Genomic DNA, 8337 nt, shown 5'->3' on the forward strand with positions numbered 1-8337 from the left:
CTTCCCTTATTGAAAGTCAGGTCCTCCAAACACCCAATCTGGGTGCAAGAGTCCATTGTCTTATGATCTAAGAGGGAAGTAGGAAGAAGCATGGTGTGATGGGACCCCAAGTTGGCCAAGGCTGTGATGATGCAAACTCCTCTTGAGCTCAGATACCCAGTTAAAAGGACGGCCAGATTTCAGAGACGAAAAGTACCAACTTTAATAATTAGAAATCATAGAAAATGATTGTAGAAAATGCTACAGTATAACAGGGGAAGACAAAGCACATGAAAGCTTTGGAGTCCTAAAGCCTGCTCAGCCACACTGTCAGTCTAGAGCACGCTGCTCTCCGCAGAGAGGTCAGGCTTGCTTTATTTGAAGCTCAGTATAGGGAAAGGAAACTCCGTGGCTGGCCGCAAAATGACAGGGTTTTTGAGAGTGTCTGGAATACACAGAGATTATTTTTGCCTTTAAGTCTCCTGTTGTCTTTTCATTTAGCCAGGGGAACTTTTTGAGGGAAGACCTTGATCAAGAATAAGGCAGGAGTGGTAAATACATTGAGTTTTTCCTCTAACAAGGTGAGGGAAGATTTGCAGTGGTGCCAGGCAATTTGGGAGGAAGTGTTGGTGTGGTATTTGCCCAGAGCAAAACCATGGGGCACAGACGTGTTGCATCCATGGGTGTTCATTCATAATCTACAAAGGGCACAGGATCGGGGCCTGAGAGGCCTCTGTCTCCAAGATGATGAGTTTCGTCACCTATGTGGAGTGGAGGGCGAGGGCTCTGCTTCCAGGTGTGCCTCTTGGCACTCCCCAGGGAACTGTCCATAGGGACAAAGAGTTTTGCGCTTGCTCTGTGTTGGGTAGGATGAAACAGTCTGCGGGTCTCAGTCCTGCCTGATGTTTCTGTTGGTTAGTTGGAGGAAAATGGCCAGGCAAAATAAAGAGCGTTGAGATCCCGGAGTGAAATCCTGGCATCATCACTCACAGCTACACAAACAATATGGAGGCGGGGGCAGGCTTACTTTGGCCATGGTTTGAGCATGTCAGCTAACAGGCTTCCTTGTGGTGATGCCAGGGCTAGAGACATCGATGTGGAGAGCCCTCTCTCAGCATAGTAATGTATCTTGGCCACCTCTGGCTTGTTCATTGCTGGGTCAACTGGAGGTGGCCCATAGCATGAAGTTTCTACTCCCATCTCTGGAGTTGTCTTCTGGCAGCCTTTGCTAGCATGAGCTTGTTGACACAGCATGCCCTTCCCTTACTGTGCAGCTCAGCTGGAAAACCAGAGATGAATGTGCTGAACTCCCTGCTTGTGCCTAGAGGCAGCCTCTGCCACCCAAGGATAATGTTCATTTGGGGAGGTGAACGGGGCAAAGAGAACTCTGCCCCCAAGCACCAAATTCGTAGCTGTTGTAGGCACGTCGGTCTGATCTATGTCCCCGGCACTAATCATGTTGACTCTTCCAGGCCTTCTAGTGCTAGACAAGAGCCAAACCTTCACGCTAGACATGTCACGCTATGCAGGAGGTGTTCCTGTGACCAATAAAAGCATCAGGCAGTGTGGCATGTATGCCAGCAAGGCTGGGCTGGCGTTAGCAGTGACAGGTGTGTGTGGGTTGGGGATCTCCTGACAAAGGTAGGTCCTGGGCACTGAAGCCAATGATGCCTGTTCCAATTTGCACAGGCTGTTTTAGTCCCTGCCTGTCTCGATCACGCTCCTGTGCTCCCCGCTGGCGAAGCCGTTTGCGAGGCTGTGCTGTAAATAAGCCTCTCTGCTCATGGCGCCTTCTTCTAAGAAATCAATTCAATTAAATTTAATTGAACTGAGGCGCAATATGGGAGCGGAAGGCAAAGGCCTGAGCAGCGCGCTGTAAATCCTGGTGTCTGGAGAGTCGTAAGTCACCCAGCATCCCCCTCCCGCCTTTCTGCCAGGAGGTTGAGCAGCTGAAATCAGAACGTGCTTGTCTCCTGCCCCTTCCTGCTCTGCTTCTTCCTGTCCTCCCTGCTGTCTCTCAGAGAAGAAATGTCCGCTCTGTGACTTCCGAGGGACCTCATAGTTGTCTCTGGGCTTCCTGCCATGGTGCCATGGAGCTCCATGGTGCCAGAGACCATTGACTCCCCCCTTGCTCCAAAAGCAAAGACCCTTAGTGTTTGCCCTTGGTGCTGTCTTGTCTGGCACGGACAGCTGAGCCAATGTGGAGGAGTCTGGGAACTCGCTCAGTCACCCAAGGGACCTGGGACCTTGCTTTTTGCTCTCCTCGCAGGATGGTTCAAGTCTCGGCATAACTGCCATGTGCCCTAGCCTGTGCCCCCTCTGCCTCCCTCTGTAACAGCTCTGGGGGTCACAGAGTGAGAATGGAGCAGATGTATCTGGGGAATGCCCAGCAGTGGGTATTTTCCAAATACCAGCTAAAGTTGGTGATGACGAGCAGGGGAAGGCAGGAGTCTGACCCGCTGGGGTAGTTTGAGTGAGGTTATTGAGTGGCAGAACCAGATCTGTCATCAGCACTGACACTGGAGGACATGTAAGGGGGAAGTGAAAGGGCCAGGTAGTAGGGTATAAGGTCTCTAGATTTTGTTTTCACTGGCAACTCATGGCAACAAGCGACAATAGTGTGTTTCAAGTGGAGGTGGTCTACCCGTGTTAGAAATTTCGTTGCCAATCTGGTAAGTAGTGAGTGTAGCCGCCATATTGGAATCCAAGATGGTTGCTGGGACGTCAAGTTTTGGTCAATATTTCAGCCCCCACCAGGGTTAGAAAGTTAATTCTGATGACAAAACCAACACTATATGAACCAAGGAGGTTAATCATAACATTTCTGTCATGGTAGGCATCTTGGATTCCAAGATGGCTGACACATTTGCATGTATGTATCGACTCAATGTAATTAAAAACCCTGTAAACAGTACTCTAGTGCTAAAGCCTCCCAAATTTTATCTCTACAAATTTCATAGCAGGCCTGCAGTACTGAAAATATTATAACTTAGGCTAGCCTACTTGTTGTAGTTATATTGAATAAGACAGCACCATTTTTTATTTCAGAATGTGGGTAAGTCAGATATTAATAATACATAGCTCAGCGGCAATGAAGCACGCAAACATATGTCCAGCTCGAGGTGTTAGGAAAATGTAATAGTCTAATCCAATGGTAATATAATGGTAATACAACAATATATAAAACATTAATACGATGAGAAATTGCAGATTTTGAGATCTCTTCATCACTAGAATCAGTTTCTGAATCCCTGTAGGTATTATACGGATTGGAGCATGCAATTATTTGTAAGTATGTGTTTTCTGTTGTTCTTTAAACCAGTAGACCAGGCTGAGGCTATTGGGGAGAAGGAGGCCTTGTTGGGGCACACTACAGTGTGGAGAGCCCAGTGCCAGGGAGGGTGCAGAGACAGGGATGTGGACAGACCAGCACCAGAGGGCATGATGGCAGGAGGCTGAGCCAGATGGAGGCCTTATAAAAAGGGACAACATTTAAGTGCCATCTGTGAGGCATGGGACATGGTAAAGGGGAAATTGTGGAGCCATGCATCTAGCCCATAAGGCTTGTGGGTATCGTAAGGCACCTTCTGAGTGTGGGACCTAATAAGGGGTCCAACAACCCACAGGGTTTAGAGGAGTCTGTCAGGACTGTGACCGAGCAGCAACTTGAGGGCAGCCTCCCGATTCATCATTTAAAACAGCGAGACATGGCAGGAAAGATTAGTAGGCGTCCATAGGGTAGAGCCGGCATGGTCATAGTGCCCTAGGGACATCACGGCTTTCCCTGGGGTGGCTGTAATGTGACATGTTGCAGCACAAGAAAGGGCAAAAAATGTTACATGTACAAACACCCTAGAAGGCCAAATTCTTGAACAGAGCCTAGGTCTTGCCTGTGCCCTCCCCAGGCTAGACATTTACATAGAAATAGTGGGACTCCAGGAGCTGGGGCTTTCAGCCAAACACTATGAAATGCATGAAGAAATTGCAAAAGTCGGAAGCAATTCTAGAGATGTACAGGGTTAGGGGCGTAAACAGTCCTCTCAGGTGAAATCATCATGAGATTGTCTTCAGATTCACTGCTGGGACCTGAAGACATCTGACCCTTCTCTGCATGAGGAGAGGCTACAGCAGGGTCTCCCAGTTTGGTCTGTCCTGCTGCATTGGGAAGCTGGGCATCCCCTTAGATAATTTGCATCTCTCAAACAACAACATATGAGAGGAAACCAGGGAATTAACCTTTGAAATCTCTCCTCCCTGCTCTTCCAAAATTTGATGTTCAGGAACCTACAACATGGCTACGGTATGTACTGTTTCTGTTCTTGTTTCTACTTCTGGAGGGAGATTATAAAATTGGGAAGGTAATATATGAGGAGCGACCAATTTTGGTAGGATCCGAGGCTTAATCCCTTTATCATTTTCTTGGGGTCCTGGTATGGAAGGAAAAGATTTCTCATAGGTGCAGGAAATTCCTATTCACCAGAAGCATGTACTCTCTTTCCTGCCCAGAGAAAATATTGATGGTTGCTTCTGTGAAAACCCCACGGAAATGCAACCTGGCCAATACTGAGCCTTAGCAAGAGTCTCTTCCGTACCTGAATGTGTGGCCAAAAACCCCCCAAACCTGAATATGCAGGTGGTGTTTTCTTCGATCCTCCCAGTCTCAGGGTATGGGCTGAGGAGGGAGAGGAGGATCCAGGCAGTGAACCAGACTGCGGTGCTGGTGTCATCGGGATGGTTTTGGCTTCCATGACCACAGTCCGCTCTTTGGTGAGAGAGGCAGTGAGCTGCTGGGAAGGGATGGCCTCCACCTCTCTCCGCTGGGGAGGAGGCTCTTCTCAGCCAGACTGGCTGACCTGCTCCACCGGGCTTTAAACTAAGCCTGCCAGGGGATGGGGGGACTATGCCACTGATGGCCTGCTGAGCAACCCTTGCAAAGCCAGCAGGCCAAGGCACTTAAGGGAGCCCACCCCTGCCCCAGCCCTGGATCAATCTGTGGGCAAGGCAAGGGCTCCCAAGGGGACACTTGTCTGCCTGTACACAAATGCCAGGAAGTCGGGGAATAAGCAGGAAGAGCTTGTCCTCCTGCTTAACACAAATAATTACGATGTCATAGGATTAATGGAGACCTGGTGGGACTCAACCCATGACTGGACCACGGGTATAGACAGCTATACCCTGTACAGGAGAGATCAAGTAGATAAAAGGGGCAGGGGTGTAGCTCTCTATGTCAGTGCTACGCTGGCTAGCACTACGGATGAAAGGGACTTGGGGGTCATCATTGACCACAAGATGAACATGAGCCTTCAATGCGATGCGGCGGCTAGTAAAGCGACCAAAACGCTGGCTTGCATCCATAGATGCTTTTCAAGCAAAACCTGGGACGTCATTCTCCCCTTGTACTCGGCCTTGGTGAGGCCGCAGCTGGAGTACTGCGTCCAGTTTTGGGCTCCACAATTCAAAAAGGATGTGGAGAAGCTTGAGAGAGTGCAGAGAAGAGCCACGCGCATGATCAGAGGTCAGGAAAACAGACCTTATACTGAGAGGCTGAGAGCTATGGGACTCTTCAGCCTGGAAAAGCGCAGGCTCAGGGGTGATCTGATGGCCAGTTCATCAGGGTGCTCACCAGGATCTGGGAGAATGATTGTTCACCAGAGCGCCCCAAGGGATGACAAGGTTGAATGGTCACAAACTACTTCAAGACCATTTCAGGCTGGACATAAGGAAGAATTTCTTTACTGTCCGAGCCCCCAAGGTCTGGAACAGCCTGCCATCGGAGGTGGTTCAACCACCCACTTTGAACGCCTTCAAGAGACATCTGGATGTTTAACTTGCTGGGATCCTATGATCCCAACTGACTTCCTGCCCCTTGGGCAGAGGGCTGGACTTGATGATCTTCCAAGGTCCCTTCCAGCCCCTATGTCTATGAAAAAAAAAAAATCTGAATATCAAGGGAGAGATGTAAGCCACACTTCCATTCAAAGATGTTGGTAAAGCAATCACTACTACTTCTGAGCCAGGGACAGCCTGTAACTGGTCACCCAATATTTTTGAGTGAAACCTGTGACCAAGAAAGGTTTGAAGAGGCAGTCCTAACAAAATTCAATACTCACAAATGTTAATATAGAACAATTTTAATAGCAAGTTTAATGGCATGCAGAAGAGATATAAGCAACCGAAAGTACTGGTCAAGCATATCTAACAGATGATTAAAATACATTCATCTAAAGAAATAATCATCTTATTAACATTTAAAAGAATGAAAAAAATAATTTCTTTATAAGTCCTAAAGTCTTAAAAAGCCTCTACAATGCTGTCAGCCTGTTGGGGGAAATGACTTCTCACCTAGGTTTCAAATTAAGTTTTAAAAGAGCACTTAGCTTGGTTCCTTTGCAGAAGAGCTGTTCAGCACGAATGGTAGGTCAAAGCTGAAGAGGAAAGATGCTGAGATGAATCCATAGTTTTATGCTCCATAGTCTGGCTCACAGCTTACTAAATAAGGCCAGAATTTTAGAAAAAGTTCCTAACAGGGTCTACTCTAATAAATATTCACATGTCTATTCTTATCCCCTATTTAAGCTATGACTTGTCCTAAACCAGACTGAACTGGCACGAAACCATCAAATGCCCTCTGAGTGATCTTTACTTACTTCTTTTGACCTGTCTCGCTTGTGCTTGCAAAACCATTCTCACCTCTGCCATTCTCTCGCATGATCATGTCCTTTACCTCTTCTTCACTCACCCATAATTTGGTCAAGGAGATGCTATACTGTAGTGACATTAAGCAGCTGAGTCTATAAGGGGGAGGCCATGGATGGGAAGGTCAGGACCCACAGAACCATTGGGGTGGTAGAGGAAGATGGGATGGGAGCAGAAAAAGTGCAGTGGGGAGGAGAAGTGTCAGCAGAGGAGGCTGAGGAGGCCTAGACGGGGTTGCTGGCACTGGACTTGGCAACTGAGAGGGGCGAGGGCTTATCCCTGGTATGGATACACTGGTGTCACTGCTGCTCTGATGTGTGGATGGAGCTCATGCCGCAGCTGGCACTCTGGCAGGGGTGCTGGCCCACGTGCACAAGGTGGTGGTGGTTCATCCGGTTGGAGTTACATGGTACAGCTTCTCCCCCATGTCCATCTTCTGGTGTTTGGCTGGGAGGGAGCTCTGGCAGAAGCCATGCCTTGGCATGGTTTCTCAGGCCTCTACCCCCCGTGGCTGGAGTCCTCCCTGCACTCCTGGTCCTCGCAGCTGTGCCTTTGATTATTAAAAAAAAATCCTAAATTTTGATATTGCCCCTTTAAAGTCCCCAATTAAATCCTTCCATTATTTTGAATCTTGACTGCAGCCAGCATCCTTGAACTGACCATTCTCTCACCAAAACCCCGAGCTTATTTACTTCAATGCCAGTTAATACATTAAAGAAAAGAAAGTGATCTAGGTGTAGTTTGTGGTCTGCTGTATGTGCCAGGAGAGGCATTCAAAATAAGCAAGCTCCTTCTACAGCAGGGAGGATGCTCCCCTCTCCCCACACTGCCGTGGTCCCAAGACAAGCAAACCGAACCTCATTTGGCTTCTGCACTTCTGAGCCCCAAGCAGAAAACAATTATTTCCTATGACTCTGCTAAGCAGATCCATAATTCCTGAGTGATGGGGGGGCCGTGCTCTGAAAGCGAGCTGCTCTCTGATGGATAACTGGGGCGATGAAGGGTGCGATGATCTGGTGGCACAGAGCACTTCCATTGCCTGACAAACAGTAAATCAGAGCAGCAAGGAGATGCCTCCCAGGCTGCTGGTTGCAATCGTTGATTGCTTCTATCTGGGCTTTTGTTGTGAGTCAAGGGCTGCCTTTCTCCGCTGCTTTGGAAGGGGCTTGTCCCTGGGACATGGGATCTGTGTTGCAGCATCCAGCCATCCCACCTGAGCCTGGGAACAGCATGATTTTCCAGTGTGCAACCCATGGCCTGCTGCAGTGGAGAGCAACAAAATGTAGCATATAGATGACCTGGGAAGGCAACTGCATTGGGAGAGGCTAGATATAAGAGACAGGTGCCTGAGCTGGAGAGGTCTGTGTCACAGTTTCCTCTGGCCTGAGCTGGAGGCTCTGGAGTGTGCTTGGGTCCAGGCTGTAGTTTGGAGAGCATCAGCCTGGTACTTGGGGAGGAGGGGTGATTATCTCCCCTTATTTCTTATCCTAGCACGTCAATTCTCATACCTCGCTGCCCTTGAAGAGCAGCCTCTCCTTAACTTCAGAGGAAGCTGGATCGAGCCCATAATTTTTCCCTTCCTACGTCTCAGGCGTAGTGACAATGCAGAATCCCCTCCCTTCGATTTCCTTGTCACCTGGAGGGTGTTTTCTCCTCCGCGCT

The sequence above is a fragment of the Alligator sinensis genome, unplaced genomic scaffold, assembly GCF_000455745.1.
Source record: "Alligator sinensis unplaced genomic scaffold, ASM45574v1 scaffold628_2, whole genome shotgun sequence".
Classification (NCBI taxonomy): Eukaryota; Metazoa; Chordata; order Crocodylia; family Alligatoridae; genus Alligator; species Alligator sinensis.